This window comes from Oncorhynchus mykiss, chromosome 15 (genome assembly GCF_057628025.1).
Source record: "Oncorhynchus mykiss isolate SJ-2025 chromosome 15, ASM5762802v1, whole genome shotgun sequence".
Lineage (NCBI taxonomy): Eukaryota > Metazoa > Chordata > Actinopteri > Salmoniformes > Salmonidae > Oncorhynchus > Oncorhynchus mykiss.
In genome coordinates this window covers 71365001-71381549 of record NC_143036.1, presented here as the reverse complement: position 1 = coordinate 71381549, position 16549 = coordinate 71365001, and the positions used below count along the sequence as shown (strand labels likewise).

The window sequence follows — 16549 nt, the reverse complement described above, 5'->3', positions numbered from 1 at the left end:
AGATATATTTAGATATTAAGGAAAACCTAATCAGGATTGTGCACCCAATTGACTGTTCCCCGGGGAGACAGTGCTGCAACCACAGATGGTTCCTTTAACTATTCTTGGGAACATGGAGCGGCTCTTGGTTACTGTACCCTGCTGTGTAGGGGCCTAGTGGAGAGTCCTAGTGGAGAGGCCTCAGGACGTCTAGCGCCTCATGATTCATAAAGTAATAACACACACTCAGCATGTGGGATGGCAGGGTAGCCTAGTGGTTAGTGCGGTGAACTTGCAACCGTAAGGTTGCAAGTTCAAATCCCCGAACTGACAAGGTACAAATCTGTCGTTCTGCCCCTGAACAGGCACATAGTCCATGTTCCTAGACCAGTTAACCCACTGTTCCTAGGCCGTCATTGAAAATAAGAATTTGTTCTTAACTGACTTGTCTAGTTAAATAAAAAGGTAAAAATGTCATCCTTTGTCACGTTACGTCCAAGTCCATTAGAGATGCTGAATGAAATACTACACCTTCTGGGTTAAATGCGGAAGACACATTTCAGTTGAAGGCCTTCAGTTGTACAGCTGACAAGGGGCCCCTTTCCCTTCCCTTTCTAACTACACGTCAATGACAGCTAGCACAGCTGCCTATTAGCTAGAGGCTTATAAAGCATGTGAGAACACAGAGACTATCACTACACGTCAATGACAGCTAGCACAGCTGCCTATTAGCTAGAGGTTTATAAAGCATGTGAGAACACAGAGACTATCACTACACGTCAATGACAGCTAGCACAGCTGCCTATTAGCTAGAGGTTTATAAAGCATGTGAGAACACAGAGACTATCACTACACGTCAATGACAGCTAGCACAGCTGCCTATTAGCTAGAGGCTTATAAAGCATGTGAGAACACAGAGACTATCACTACACGTCAATGACAGCTAGCACAGCTGCCTATTAGCTAGAGGTTTATAAAGCATGTGAGAACACAGAGACTATCACTACACGTCAATGACAGCTAGCACAGCTGCCTATTAGCTAGAGGCTTATAAAGCATGTGAGAACACAGAGACTATCACTACACGTCAATGACAGCTAGCACAGCTGCCTATTAGCTAGAGGTTTATAAAGCATGTGAGAACACAGAGACTATCACTACACGTCAATGACAGCTAGCACAGCTGCCTATTAGCTAGAGGTTTATAAAGCATGTGAGAACACAGAGACTATCAGTCTGGTCTTTTTCCTCTTCTTCACCTTGACAGCTGATGATGACGTTGGCATTAAGAGAGACTAATGGCTAAAGCAATTATAGTTTTCTCCCTTTACAGTCAAAATGTCTTGTTAGCAAGTTTCCTTTATCCCAAGGTATTTGTGAATTGTGCTGTAAGTCTTTGTGTGTTCCAACACTGCTAAATGCTACGCCTCACTAGATGTATTGGATAGTGTCATTCATAGTCTGTGTGTTAGGGCGGGCTGAGCTGTAGTGTTCAACAGTGTTGAACTGGTTTCTAATGCATTTTACACCTCTTTGAAATAAGCTGATTTGTTGCATAAATCCCCCAGATTAGCTGTGAAGTTCAAAACCCACTCCTGTCTCATAAAAAGCCTCCTTTTGTCTCATAAAAACCCGCTCCCGTCTCATTAAAACCCGCTCCCGTCTCATTAAAACCCGCTCCCCATCTCATTAAAACCCGCTCCCATCTCATTAAAACCCACTCCTGTCTCATAAAAAGCCTCCTTTTGTCTCATAAAAACCCGCTCCCATCTCATTAAAACCCGCTCCCATCTCATTAAAACCCGCTCCCTGTCTCATTAAAACCCGCTCCCTGTCTCATTAAAACCCGCTCCCGTCTCATAACCTGCTCCCCGTCTCATTAAAACCCGCTCCCCGTCTCATTAAAACCCGCTCCCCGTCTCATTAAAACCTACTCCCTGTCTCATTAAAACCCGCTCCCCGTCTCATTAAAACCCGCTCCCCGTCTCATTAAAACCCGCTCCCCGTCTCATTAAAACCCGCTCCCCGCCTCATTAAAACCTGCTCCCCGTCTCATTAAAACCTGCTCCCCGTCTCATTAAAACCTGCTCCCTGTCTCATAAAAACCTGCTCCCCGTCTCATTAAAAACCGCTCCCCGTCTCATTAAAACCCGCTCCCCGTCTCATTAAAACCCGCTCCCCGTCTCATTAAAACCCGCTCCCTGTCTCATTAAAACCTACTCCCGTCTCATTAAAACCTACTCCCCGTCTCATTAAAACCTGCTCCCGTCTCATTAAAACCCGCTCCCCGTCTCATTAAAACCCGCTCCCCGTCTCATTAAAACCCGCTCCCCGTCTCATTAAAACCCGCTCCCCGTCTCATTAAAACCCGCTCCCGTCTCATTAAAACCCGCTCCCGTCTCATTAAAACCCGCTCCCCGTCTCATTAAAACCCGCTCCCGTCTCATTAAAACCCGCCCCCCGTCTCATTAAAACCCGCCCCCCGTCTCATTAAAACCCGCTCCCCGTCTCATTAAAACCCGCTCCCCGTCTCATTAAAACCCGCTCCCGTCTCATTAAAACCCGCCCCCCGTCTCATTAAAACCCGCTCCCCGTCTCATTAAAACCCGCTCCCCGTCTCATTAAAACCCGCTCCCGTCTCATTAAAACCCGCTCCCGTCTCATTAAAACCTGCTCCCGTCTCATTAAAACCTGCTCCCGTCTCATAAAACCTGCTCCCCGTCTCATTAAAACCTGCTCCCCGTCTCATTAAAACCTGCTCCCGTCTCATTAAAACCTGCTCCCGTCTCATAAAACCTGCTCCCCGTCTCATTAAAACCTGCTCCCCGTCTCAGTAAAACCCGCTCCCGTCTCATAAAAACCTGCTCCCCGTCTCATTAAAACCTGCTCCCGTCTCATTAAAACCTGCTCCCCGTCTCATAAAAACCTGCTCCCCGTCTCATAAAAACCTCCTCCCCGTCTCATAAAAACCTCCTCCCCGTCTCATAAAAACCTCCTCCCCGTCTCATTAAAACCTGCTCCCGTCTCATTAAAACCTGCTTCCCGTCTCATTAAAACCCGCTCCCCGTCTCATTAAAACCCGCTCCCGTCTCATTAAAACCTGCTCCCGTCTCATTAAAACCTGCTCCCCGTCTCATTAAAACCCGCTCCCCGTCTCATTAAAACCTGCTCCCCGTCTCATTAAAACCTGCTCCCCGTCTCATTAAAACCTGCTCCCCGTCTCATTAAAACCTGCTCCCCGTCTCATTAAAACCTGCTCCCCGTCTCATTAAAACCTGCTCCCCGTCTCATTAAAACCTGCTCCCCGTCTCATTAAAACCTGCTCCCCGTCTCATTAAAACCCGCTCCCCGTCTCAGTAAAACCCGCTCCCGTCTCATAAAAACCTGCTCCCCGTCTCATTAAAACCTGCTCCCGTCTCATTAAAACCTGCTCCCCGTCTCATAAAAACCTGCTCCCCGTCTCATAAAAACCTGCTCCCCGTCTCATTAAAACCTGCTCCCGTCTCATTAAAAGCTGCTTCCCGTCTCATTAAAACCTGCTCCCCGTCTCATTAAAACCCGCTCCCGTCTCATTAAAACCTGCTCCCGTCTCATTAAAACCTGCTCCCCGTCTCATTAAAACCCGCCCCCCGTCTCATTAAAACCTGCTCCCCGTCTCATTAAAACCTACTCCCCGTCTCATTAAAACCTGCTCCCCGTCTCATAAAATGTAGGAGGATTGTGTCTGGAATAGTCTGGACTCTTGTTTCCATCCCATTAGCTCAGATCCGACCAAGAAAGAAACCCACTGAAACGGATTGTAGACTGTTTGTTTTAATATAGAAACTACAGGTAAAAGTTCATCTAGTTGAAGCACCTTTTGTCCTGGATGAAGGAGACATTTTAGGAAGGTCTTCCCCAGAGCTCCAGAAGGATGGGATCATGACGAGGCCCATGGGGCGTGGCGTCTCTGCAGCGCAGTGACCCAGTAGTCGGACTCCCCTGCACAGCTGGCATTCTCAGCTGCCTGAAATCCTGCTCCAAGGCAGGGTTCCCTCGTCCACCCTAAACCATTATTACGTCGGGCCTCCGTGTTGCACAGACAGGATTACGGCACTAAATATAGCCCCGTTTTAGGGCCTACACACCGGGCGTGACCTCAGAGGTGTGCCCCAGTGAACCCTGCCAACATGGAGTGTATACAGTTTTAATCACTGGAGCAATGCAGTACAGGAAAAAGGAATGAGAAGTACAAAGATAGAATATATTATCGGTTAGCTAGATGTTTGACTGACAGCACTGCTGCAGCAGCGACATCAGACCAACCCTAAAAGCCTGGGAGAGATGATTGTGGGCTTACCTCACTATAGAAAGGATTTGTCACTGGGCAGGACAACGAGGCTACTTCTGTATTCTGTAACTATGGCTCACTGCTTTGACTTCACCGCCAGTGAAGCAAATCCCTTCTGCTTTGTGAATGGAGTGAACACAAAGGCCCAGCGGGCTGATATGATTCTCCTTTGTAGGATTTCACTTCTTCTCTGACTTGGGCAGGTTCTTAAAAGCCCCCCACTAATTGGATACCCAGCCAAGTCTCAGCTTCAGGAATCAGAGATTGAATGAGTTTGCTGCAGGTCTATTCCATGCTAACAGAATTCCACTGTGACTCAGATTTTTTCACTTTAAAATGTATACCAAACAAAAACAATTGATTTAGAAGTTTAACAAACCATATGCACAAGGACTTTCCACAGAACATTTTATAAACACACATTTACAGCAAACTGTGCAGATACAACGTGTGGTAACAGAAGAGGGAGAGTTTACCCTCTGCACAGTTCTCACAGGAAATGTAAAAATACAACATAAATGTACTGTGTAAATTGTTTCATAGTAGTCATGATGTATAGAGTAGTGTTCTATGGTTGGTTAGACTTTGAAGTCAGTTGTTTGGCATACATTTTCAAGTGTCAAATCCGTAATTTCCCTGCTTCCAGTTTCCTTGGAATTTCCCTGCAGTGAATGTTGAAGGAGTGTCTTGTTGCTCTTAAACCGACTGATAAGAAAATAAAAGCCAACAGCAGCTCTGTTTTCTGGGGACAAATTATCCTCGGCCATCTAAAGCTTCATTTGCACCTGGCTCAGGAAGCTCAGTTCAGAGACCAGTGGGGACTGGCGTTCGTGTCCACTCCTCTCTTGATTGACCCTAATTTAATTACTTAGCTGTTTTATTAAATTAAGTCAAGCTTTGTTGCTCTTGAATCACTGAGTAGAAATCTGTGGGCGTGGCCCGATTTGAAGCTGTGCTTCACTCACAGTGGAAAAAACCCATCAAGAAGTTTCCCCGTTGCCTCATCATTTATCTGGCCTTTGTTGGTCTGACATAAGCTGTTATCACGTTTTCTAGAAAAAGATTAAAGTGAAAGGTGCCAAAGTGGCTCTGTTGCCAGGAGACTGGACAGATGGTCATGTGTTTACCACAGTAAACGTGTTTAAAAAGCCCAGCAGAAACGACATGGGATTTGCACTGACTGTGTCTTCATTGCATTTACCATCTCTTCATCTGTTTTCTGCTCTTGTGAAACACATTGTTCCTCCCATTGTTGGACACCGTGTGAAACCGTCTGTAACAAATGAGTTCTTTAACTTCTCCAGCGCCGCCACCTTTTAGCCCTGGGCTGTGATTCAGTACACGTTGAAACCAACCAACAACAATACTGAAAACAGCACCACTTGGTCCCTCCACAGTTAGAGTTGCCTCATGGAAAGTGTCCCTGGGCTGTGATTCAGTACACGTTGACACCAACCAACAACAATACTGAAAACAGCACCACTTGGTCCCTCAACAGTTAGAGTTGCCTCATGGAAATTGTCCCTGGGCGTTGGGACATCTCCATGGGAACGGTTTGGAACATAACCCCTGTTAGGCTAATCCGTCTAGGACTAAGCCCCGGACCGTCCCTGGGAACATAGTAAGAGTGACACTGTGACGTACCCCGGAACTCTTATGTCACCTGACCGACCGTGCTCTATTGTTTCAGTCTCGCCCGAGTCGTCAATGCTTTCCGGGCTAACCAGGAGACCCAGACCCAACTCTGCTCCTACTTCTAATAGCTACAGCAGCACCCACCAGTCTCCCCAGCATGAGGACATGGTTTGGCAGAGAAAGAGAAGGGGAGACTGAGCTGGTAAGAGGAGAGGTAACCTGAAGACCTGAAGGTAGACCTCAGTCCTAATGGCTTCCTCCAGACAACTACCCCGTGGATTACGTTTGTGTTGGTGGAGGCTGTACAGGACTTCTGCCTCAGCGGGTGTTCTTAGTAGTTTTACAATCTACTGTTTTGTTTTGCTTTTGAAAAGTGTAAATAATATAAATATAAAGAAGATTCCAAAGAATAACGACAATGTATAAATTAGGCGAACAAAATCGTATTCATTGATACATTAGTGTTGATTGAATTTATGTCACTATCAGGTCTCAGTGGAGGGTTTCTGTAGGCTGTCAGGTTTGTACTGGTGCAGTTCTCTGGAAACAACAGCTTCTGCATTTCCCTTCCCCCAGGGAAGTGCTTCTGCATGCTATCCTTCCCCCAGGGAAGTGCTTCTGCATTTCCCTTCCCCCAGGTTATAGGCCTAGATGTTGCTTTATGACTACCATAGCAACATTGAAACGTCCAATTAAAAGGAGGTGGGAGTATTCCACTTGATGTCTGACTGATAGTAATGTGCCTTTGTAGGCCAGTGTGCTTATTTATTACCGTCTGAGAGCAAGAGCTGCCTCCGCTCACCTTGTGGGCTAACACCAATAACTAACTAGGTTAGTCTGGCCTGTGGAACTGTGCTGTTCACACACACAAAACAAGGGAGAGGTAGAGAACCTGTCGTTTTGGTTCGATCCATTCCTTTATGTCAACATGGTATAGCCTAAATGAACACACATACTGTGAACCAAGACATGACTCCACACAGCGCGACACGACATGACTCCACACAGCACGACACTACATGACTCCACACAGCGCGACACGACATGACTCCACACAGCGCGACACGACATGACTCCACACAGCGCGACACGACATGACTCCACACAGCGCGACACGACATGACTCCACACAGCACAACACTACATGACTCCACACAGCGCGACACGACATGACTCCACACAGCGCGACACGACATGACTCCACACAGCGCGACACGACATGACTCCACACAGCGCGACACGACATGACTCCACACAGCGCGACACGACATGACTCCACACAGGGCAGCGCGACACTACATGACTCCACACAACACGACAAGACATGACTCCACACAGGGCGGGCAGCGCGACATGACGTGACTCCACACAGCGCGACAAGACATGACTCCACACAGCGCGACAAGACATGACTCCACACAGGGCGACAAGACATGACTCCACACAGGGCGGCAAGACATGACTCCACACAGGGCGGCAAGACATGACTCCACACAGGGCGGCAAGACATGACTCCACACAGGGCGGCAAGACATGACTCCACACAGGGGGCAAGACATGACTCCACACAGGGCGGCAAGACATGACTCCAAACAGGGCGGCAAGACATGACTCCACACAGGGCGGCAAGACATGACTCCACACAGGGCGGCAAGACATGACTCCACACAGGGCAGCGCGACAAGACATGACTCCACACAGGGCAGCGCGACAAGACATGACTCCACACAGGGCAGCGCGACAAGACATGACTCCACACAGGGCAGCGCGACAAGACATGACTCCACACAGGGCGACAAGCCATGACTCCACACAGCGCGACACGACATGACTCCACACAGCGCGACAAGACATGACTCCACATAGCGCGACAAGACATGACTCCACACAACACGACAAGACATGACTCCACACAGCGCGGCAAGACATGACTCCACACAACACGACACTATATGACTCCACACAGCGCGACAAGACATGACTCCACACAGCACGACAAGACATGACTCCACACAGCACGACAAGACATGACTCCACACAGCACGACAAGACATGACTCCACACAGCACGACAAGACATGACTCCACACAGCACGACAAGACATGACTCCATGGGTCCTGGGCTCCATCAGATTAACCCTCTGTGGTTTGTGTTTGGGTCCTGGGCTCCATCAGATTAACCCTCTGGTTTATGTTTGGGCCCTGGGATCCATCAAATTAACCCTCTGGTTTATGTTTGGGTCCTGGGCTCCATCAGATTAACCCTCTGGTTTATGTTTGTAACCTGGGCTCCATCAGATTAACCCTCTGGTTTATGTTTGGGTCCTGGGCTCCATCAGATTAACCCTCTGGTTTATGTTTGGGTCCTGGGCTCCATCAGATTAACCCTCTGGTTTGGGCCCTGGGCTCCATCAGATTAACCCTCTGGTTTGTGTTTGGGTCCTGGGCTCCATCAGATTAACCCTCTGGTTTGTGTTTGGGTCCTGGGCTCCATCAGATTAACCCTCTGGTTTATGTTTGGGTCCTGGGCTCCATCAGATTAACCCTCTGGTTTGTGTTTGGGCCCTGGGCTCCATCAGATTAACCCCCTGGTTTGTGTTTGGGTCCTGGGCTCCATCAGATTAACCCCCTGGTTTATGTTTGGGCCCTGGGCTCCATCAGATTAACCCTCTGGTTTATTTTTGGGTCCTGGTCTCCATCAGATTAACCCTCTGTGGTTTGTGTTTAGGCCCTGGGCTCCATCAGATTAACCCTCTGGTTTATGTTTGGGTCCTGGGCTCCATCAGATTAACCCTCTGGTTTATGTTTGGGTCCTGGGCTCCATCAGATTAACCCTCTGGTTTATGTTTGGGTCCTGGGCTCCATCAGATTAACCCTCTGTGGTTTGTGTTTGGGTCCTGGGCTCCATCAGATTAACCCTCTGGTTTATGTTTGGGTCCTGGGCTCCCTCAGATTAACCCTCTGGTTTATGTTTGGGTCCTGGGCTCCATCAGATTAACTCTCTGGTTTGTGTTTGGGTCCTGGGCTCCATCAGATTAACCCTCTGGTTTGTGTTTGGGTCCTGGGCTCCATCAGATTAACCCTCTGGTTTGTGTTTGGGTCCTGGGCTCCATCAGATTAACCCTCTGTGGTTTGTGTTTGGGTCCTGGGCTCAATCAGATTAACCCTCTGGTTTATGTTTGGGTCCTGGGCTTCATCAGATTAACCCTCTGTGGTTTGTGTTTGGGTCCTGGGCTCCATCAGATTAACCCTCTGGTTTGTGTTTGGGTCCTGGGATCCATCAGATTAACCCTCTGTGGTTTGTGTTCGGGTCCTGGGCTCCATCAGATTAACCCTCTGGTTTATGTTTGGGTCCTGGGCTCCATCAGATTAACCCTCTGGTTTGTGTTTGGGTCCTGGGCTCCATCAGATTAACCCTCTGTGGTTTGTGTTCGGGTCCTGGGCTCCATCAGATTAACCCTCTGGTTTGTGTTTGGGTCCTGGGCTCCATCAGATTAACCCTCTGTGGTTTGTGTTTGGGTCCTGGGCTTCATCAGATTAACCCTCTGTGGTTTGTATTTGGGTCCTGGGTCCTGGCCCCTGGGTCCTGGGTCCTGGGCTCCATCAGATTAACCCTCTGGTTTATGTTTGGGTCCTGGGCTCCATCAGATTAACCCTCTGGTTTGTGTTTGGGTCCTGGGCTCCATCAGATTAACCCTCTGTGGTTTGTGTTTGGGTCCTGGGCTCCATCAGATTAACCCTCTGGTTTGTGTTTGGGTCCTGGGATCCATCAGATTAACCCTCTGTGGTTTGTGTTCGGGTCCTGGGCTCCATCAGATTAACCCTCTGGTTTATGTTTGGGTCCTGGGCTCCATCAGATTAACCCTCTGGTTTATGTTTGGGTCCTGGGCTCCATCAGATTAACCCTCTGTGGTTTGTGTTCGGGTCCTGGGCTCCATCAGATTAACCCTCTGGTTTGTGTTTGGGTCCTGGGCTCCATCAGATTAACCCTCTGGTTTGTGTTTGGGTCCTGGGCTCCATCAGATTAACCCTCTGTGGTTTGTGTTCGGGTCCTGGGCTCCATCAGATTAACCCTCTGGTTTGTGTTTGGGTCCTGGGCTCCATCAGATTAACCCTCTGGTTTGTGTTTGGGTCCTGGGCTCCATCAGATTAACCCTCTGTGGTTTGTGTTTGGGTCCTGGGTCCTGGGTCCTGGGTCCTGGGTCCTGGCTCCCTACACCGTCTGGTGTTAAATGTATTTTATTCTCCATCTCTTCTCTTTCATAGTGTAGCCTACACAGGTACCATAGTACTCTGTTCTTCCTCTCCTCTCCTCCCAAGACCAGTCTGTCTGTGTGGTTCAGATTGACCACCAGATGGACATTTTAATTGGCCCTGCGACTAATAAAGCATGTCCAATGGGATTAAGGAATGGGTTCTGGAGGTGGGCCAAAGGACACGCCTCATGGAGCCCACTGGCACGGAGGAGATTAAAAACTGTAGAACCCACACACACTTGTAGAACCACGCGCGCAATCACACGCGACTAGGTCACTCCGTCTAGGACACTTCGTCTAGGACACTCCGACTAGGACACTCCGTCTGTGATGGACTGAAGCGTATGCTCCGCCAGGCTCTTTTAGGAGGGGAGGGGATATAAACACTGTGATGTCATCATGTCTCCCTCCCTGCCTTCTCTTCTCTCTCAGGCTGCTGTGGGGTCGTGAGGAGACTGCTTTCTGCTGCACCAGCTGCATGAGGTAGGTCCTATATTTGTCACCGCTCGCCTGTCTGCTTGAAGATGCTCGGCTGCTTTTGGTAAATGGGTATGGAGCTCCACACATGACTGTGTGCGTGTGTGTATTTGTGTGTATTTGTGTGCGTGTGTATAGGTGATGTGTCTGTAAGTGCGTCTGTGGGATGTGTGTGTGAGAGAGCGAGAGAGCGTGTGTGTGTGTTATATGCGATCTCGTACTGCATGCATGGTAGTGTGTGTGTGTGAGTGTGTTATATGCGATCTCGTACTGCATGCATGGTAGTGTGTGTGTGTGAGTGTGTTATATGTGATCTCATACTGCATGCATGGTAAGCTGTGTGGGAGAGAGCGTGTGAGTGTGTTATATGTGATCTCGTACTGCATGCATGGTAAGTTGTGGGAGAGAGTTGGTGCTACAGTAGGTTTAGCATACAGTAGGTTTAGCATACAGTAGGTTTAGCATACAGTAGGTTTAGAATGCCTCTATAGCAATACAGAGCCGGAGGCTCGTCGGATCAGATTTTACAACAGGACTGGTACACAGACAGACCGGTGCTGTCCAATCTGAAGTGGCCTCTCTGAAGTTATCTCAGGCTAGCATCATGCCCTGCTGGATCATGGTGTCTCTATCACTTCCAGCTCTCTGTCATTTCTCTCTCCCTCTGTCTCTCTCCCTCTGTCTCTCTCCCTCTGTCTCTCTCCCTCTGTCTCTCTCCCTCTGTCTCTCGTCCCTCTGTCTCTCTCCCTCTGTCTCTCGTCCCTCTCCCTCTGTCTCTCTCTCCCTCTGTCTCTCTCTCCCTCTGTCTCTCTCTCCCTCTGTCTCCCTCTCTCTCTCTCCCTCTGTCTCTCTCTCTCCCTCTGTCTCTCTCTCTCTCTCTCTCTCTCTCTCTCCCCCTGTCTCTCTCCCTCCCTCTCCCTCTGTCTCCATCTCGCCCTCTGTCTCTCTCCCTCTGCCTCTCTCCCTCTGCCTCGGTCTCTCTCGCTCTCCCTCTCTCTCTCTCTCTCCCTCTGTCTCTCTCCCTTTCTCTCTCTGTCAATCAGATGAAGGTACGGAGGTGCTTCTGCCCTTAAGTGGAATCCACTCAGTCAGCACAGTCACCTAGACTGCACAGTCACCTAGTCAGTTGAGATCTGAACCAGAGAGGTGCTGTTCTGTCAGACAGTCAGTAGAGATCCGAACCAGAGAGGGGGTGTTCTGTCAGACAGTCAGTAGAGATCTGAACCAGAGAGGTGCTGTTCTGTCAGTAGAGATCTGAACCAGAGAGGTGGTGTTCTGTCAGTAGAGATCTGAACCAGAGAGGTGGTGTTCTGTCAGTAGAGATCTGAACCAGAGAGGTGGTGTTCTGTCAGTAGAGATCTGAACCAGAGAGGTGGTGTTCTGTCAGTAGAGATCTGAACCAGAGAGGTGGTGTTCTGTCAGACAGACAGTAGAGATCTGAACCAGAGAGGTGGTGTTCTGTCAGACAGACAGTAGAGATCTGAACCAGAGAGGTGGTGTTCTGTCAGACAGTCAGTAGAGATCTGAACCAGAGAGGTGCTGTTCTGTCAGTAGAGATCTGAACCAGAGAGGTGGTGTTCTGTCAGACAGTCAGTAGAGATCTGAACCAGTGAGGTGCTGTTCTGTCAGTAGAGATCTGAACCAGAGAGGTGGTGTTCTGTCAGACAGACAGTAGAGATCTGAACCAGAGAGGTGGTGTTCTGTCAGACAGTCAGTAGAGATCTGAACCAGATAGGTGGTGTTCTGTCAGACAGACAGTAGAGATCTGAACCAGAGAGGTGGTGTTCTGTCAGACAGACAGTAGAGATCTGAACCAGAGAGGTGGTGTTCTGTCAGACAGTCAGTAGAGATCTGAACCAGAGAGGTGGTGTTCTGTCAGACAGACAGTAGAGATCTGAACCAGAGAGGTGGTGTTCTGTCAGACAGACAGTAGAGATCTGAACCAGAGAGGTGGTGTTCTGTCAGACAGTCAGTAGAGATCTGAACCAGAGAGGTGGTGTTCTGTCAGACAGTCAGTAGAGATCTGAACCAGAGAGGTGGTGTTCTGTCAGACAGACAGTAGAGATCTGAACCAGAGAGGTGGTGTTCTGTCAGACAGACAGTAGAGATCTGAACCAGAGAGGTGGTGTTCTGTCAGACAGACAGTAGAGATCTGAACCAGAGAGGTGGTGTTCTGTCAGTAGAGATCTGAACCAGAGAGGTGGTGTTCTGTCAGACAGACAGTAGAGATCTGAACCAGAGAGGTGGTGTTCTGTCAGTAGAGATCTGAACCAGAGAGGTGGTGTTCTGTCAGACAGACAGTAGAGATCTGAACCAGAGAGGTGGTGTTCTGTCAGACAGTCAGTAGAGATCTGAACCAGAGAGGTGGTGTTCTGTCAGACAGTCAGTAGAGATCTGAGCCAGAGAGGTGTTGTTCTGTCAGTAGAGATCTGAACCAGAGAGGTGGTGTTCTGTCAGACAGTCAGTAGAGATCTGAACCAGAGAGGTGGTGTTCTGTCAGACAGACAGTAGAGATCTGAACCAGAGAGGTGGTGTTCTGTCAGACAGACAGTAGAGATCTGAACCAGAGAGGTGGTGTTCTGTCAGACAGTCAGTAGAGATCTGAACCAGAGAGGTGGTGTTCTGTCAGACAGTCAGTAGAGATCTGAACCAGAGAGGTGGTGTTCTGTCAGACAGACAGTAGAGATCTGAACCAGAGAGGTGGTGTTCTGTCAGACAGACAGTAGAGATCTGAACCAGAGAGGTGGTGTTCTGTCAGACAGACAGTAGAGATCTGAACCAGAGAGGTGGTGTTCTGTCAGTAGAGATCTGAACCAGAGAGGTGGTGTTCTGTCAGACAGACAGTAGAGATCTGAACCAGAGAGGTGGTGTTCTGTCAGTAGAGATCTGAACCAGAGAGGTGGTGTTCTGTCAGACAGACAGTAGAGATCTGAACCAGAGAGGTGGTGTTCTGTCAGACAGTCAGTAGAGATCTGAACCAGAGAGGTGGTGTTCTGTCAGACAGTCAGTAGAGATCTGAGCCAGAGAGGTGTTGTTCTGTCAGTAGAGATCTGAACCAGAGAGGTGGTGTTCTGTCAGACAGTCAGTAGAGATCTGAACCAGAGAGGTGGTGTTCTGTCAGACAGTCAGTAGAGATCTGAACCAGAGAGGTGCTGTTCTGTCAGTAGAGATCTGAACCAGAGAGGTGGTGTTCTGTCAGACAGACAGTAGAGATCTGAACCAGTGAGGTGCTGTTCTGTCAGTAGAGATCTGAACCAGAGAGGTGCTGTTCTGTCAGACAGTCAGTAGAGATCTGAACCAGAGAGGTGGTGTTCTGTCAGACAGACAGTAGAGAACTGAACCAGAGAGGTGCTGTTTTGTCAGTAGAGATCTGAACCAGAGAGGTGGTGTTCTGTCAGACAGTCAGTAGAGATCTGAACCAGAGAGGTGCTGTTCTGTCAGTAGAGATCTGAACCAGAGAGGTGGTGTTCTGTCAGACAGTCAGTAGAGATCTGAACCAGAGAGGTGCTGTTCTGTCAGTAGAGATCTGAACCAGAGAGGTGGTGTTCTGTCAGACAGACAGTAGAGATCTGAACCAGAGAGGTTCTGTCAGACAGACAGTAGAGATCTGAACCAGAGAGGTGCTGTTCTGTCAGTAGAGATCTGAACCAGAGAGGTTCTGTCAGACAGACAGTAGAGATCTGAACCAGAGAGGGGGTGTTCTGTCAGACAGTCAGTAGAGATCTGAACCAGAGAGGTGCTGTTCTGTCAGTAGAGATCTGAACCAGAGAGGTGGTGTTCTGTCAGACAGACAGTAGAGAACTGAACCAGAGAGGTTCTGTCAGACAGTCAGTAGAGATCTGAACCAGTGAGGTGCTGTTCTGTCAGACAGACAGTAGAGATCTGAACCAGAGAGTTGCTGTTCTGTCAGACAGTCAGTAGAGATCTGAACCAGAGAGGTGCTGTTCTGTCAGCCATTTACTGTCTCTTGCTTTAAAACCAAAAGACAGCAAGGCTGCGTTGGAAATTAACCTGCACCTGAAGTCCCATAGATCATCCGGTGTGTGTGTGTGTGTGTGCGGCTGGTTGTGCGTGTCAGGTTGTGTGTGTGTGTCTGGTTGTGTGTGATTTAATATTAATTAGGTCAACACTCTTACCATCGTTAATGAATTCTGTCTAAAGATTCTGAATATTCCTCAAACAGAACAGCCCAGAACTGGGACACACAGCTTGTTCCCCAGAATGGCATCCTATTCCCTAATTAGTGCACTACTTTTGGCCCTATGTGCCCTGGTTTCTATGTAAATCCTCTGAGTCGCTGTCTGAGTGTCACCCGAGGTTCCTGGCAGGCCATCATTTCCGACGTGACGCCACGTTGATTAGTCTCCATAGGAAAGCTCCTATAACCTGCCATTGCTGCCATGAAGCCACAGCCCTTGAGAGAAGGGCAGTCGTTTTCTCACCTTTCAGAGAGAAAGAAAGAAAGAGAGAGAGAGAGAATATGTGTGTGTCTGTATTAGAGGTCGAACAATTATGATTTTTCTATGCCGATACTGATATTGATTATTGGAGGACCAAAAAAGCCGATACCGATTAAACGGCCGATTTTAAAATAATAAATGTATTTGTAATAATGACAATTACAACAATACTGAATGAACACTTTTTAACTTAATATAATACATCAATAAAATCAATTTAGCCTCAAATAAATAATGAAACATGTTCAATATGGTTTAAATAATGCAAAAACTAAGTGTTGGAGAAGAAAGTAAAAGTGCAATATGTGCCATGTAAAAAAGCTAACATTAGGTTGTAGTTATTATAGGAATTATAGGACTATTTCTCTCTGTACCATTTGTATTTCATTAACCTTTGACTATTGGATGTTCTTATAGGCACTTTAGTATTGCCAGTGTAATAGCATAGCTTCCGTCCCTCTCCTCGCTCCTCTCTGGGCTTGAACCAGGAACACAACGACAACAGCCACCCTTGAAGTTACCCATCACTCCACAAAGCCGCGGCCCTTGCAGAGCAAGTGGAACAACCACTCCAAGTCTCAGAGCGAGTGACGTTTGAAACGCTATTAGCGCGCACCCCGCTACCTAGCTAGCCATTTCACATCGGTTACACCAGCCTGATCTCGGGAGTTGATAGGCTTGAAGTCATAAACAGCTCAATGCTTGAAGTACTGCAAAGAGCTGCAGGCAAAACGCACGAAAGTGCTGTTTGAATGAATGCTTACGAGCCTGCTGCTGCCTACCATCGCTCAGTCAGACTGCTCTATTAAATCATAGACTTAATTATAACAGACAGAAACACGAGCCGTAGGTCATTAATATGGTCGAATCCGGAAACTATCATCTCGAAAACAAGACGTTTATTCTTTCAGTGAAATACAGAACCGTTCCGTATTTTATCTAACGGGTGGCATCCATAAGTCTAAATATTCCTGTTACATTGCACAACCTTCAATGTTATGTCATAGTTACGTAAAATTCAGGCAAATTAGGCGGCCCAAACTGTTGCATATACACTGACTCTGTGTTCAATGAACGCAAGAGAAGTGACACAATTTCCCCTGGTTAATATTGCCTGCTAACCTGGATTTATTTGAGCTAAATATGCAGGTTTAAAAATATATACTTCTGTGTGTTGATTTTAAGAAAGGCATTGATGTTCACGGTTAGGTACACGTTGGAGCAACGATACACACCGCATCGATTATAGGCAACGCTAGATAAACTAGTAATATCATCAACCATGTGTAGTTAACTAGTGATTATGATTGATTGATTGTTTTTTATAAGATAAGTTTAATGCTAGTTAGCAACTTACCGTGGCTTCTTACTGCATTCGCGTAATAGGCCGTCTCCTCGTGGAGTGCAATGTAA

The 16549-nt window shown here is 48.0% G+C and overlaps 1 protein-coding gene across 5 annotated transcripts in view; it reads left to right on the top strand.

The window, feature by feature from the left end:
* Positions 1-16549, top strand: part of LOC110500965 (oxysterol-binding protein-related protein 8) — a 141272-nt gene that overhangs the window by 5829 nt on the left and 118894 nt on the right. For all 5 annotated transcript variants that reach the window (XM_090201008.1, XM_090201007.1, XM_090201015.1 and 2 more), the window contains exon 2: positions 10632-10682. The gene's annotated coding sequence lies outside the window, so the exon portion shown is untranslated. The remainder of the gene's footprint in view (positions 1-10631; positions 10683-16549) is intronic.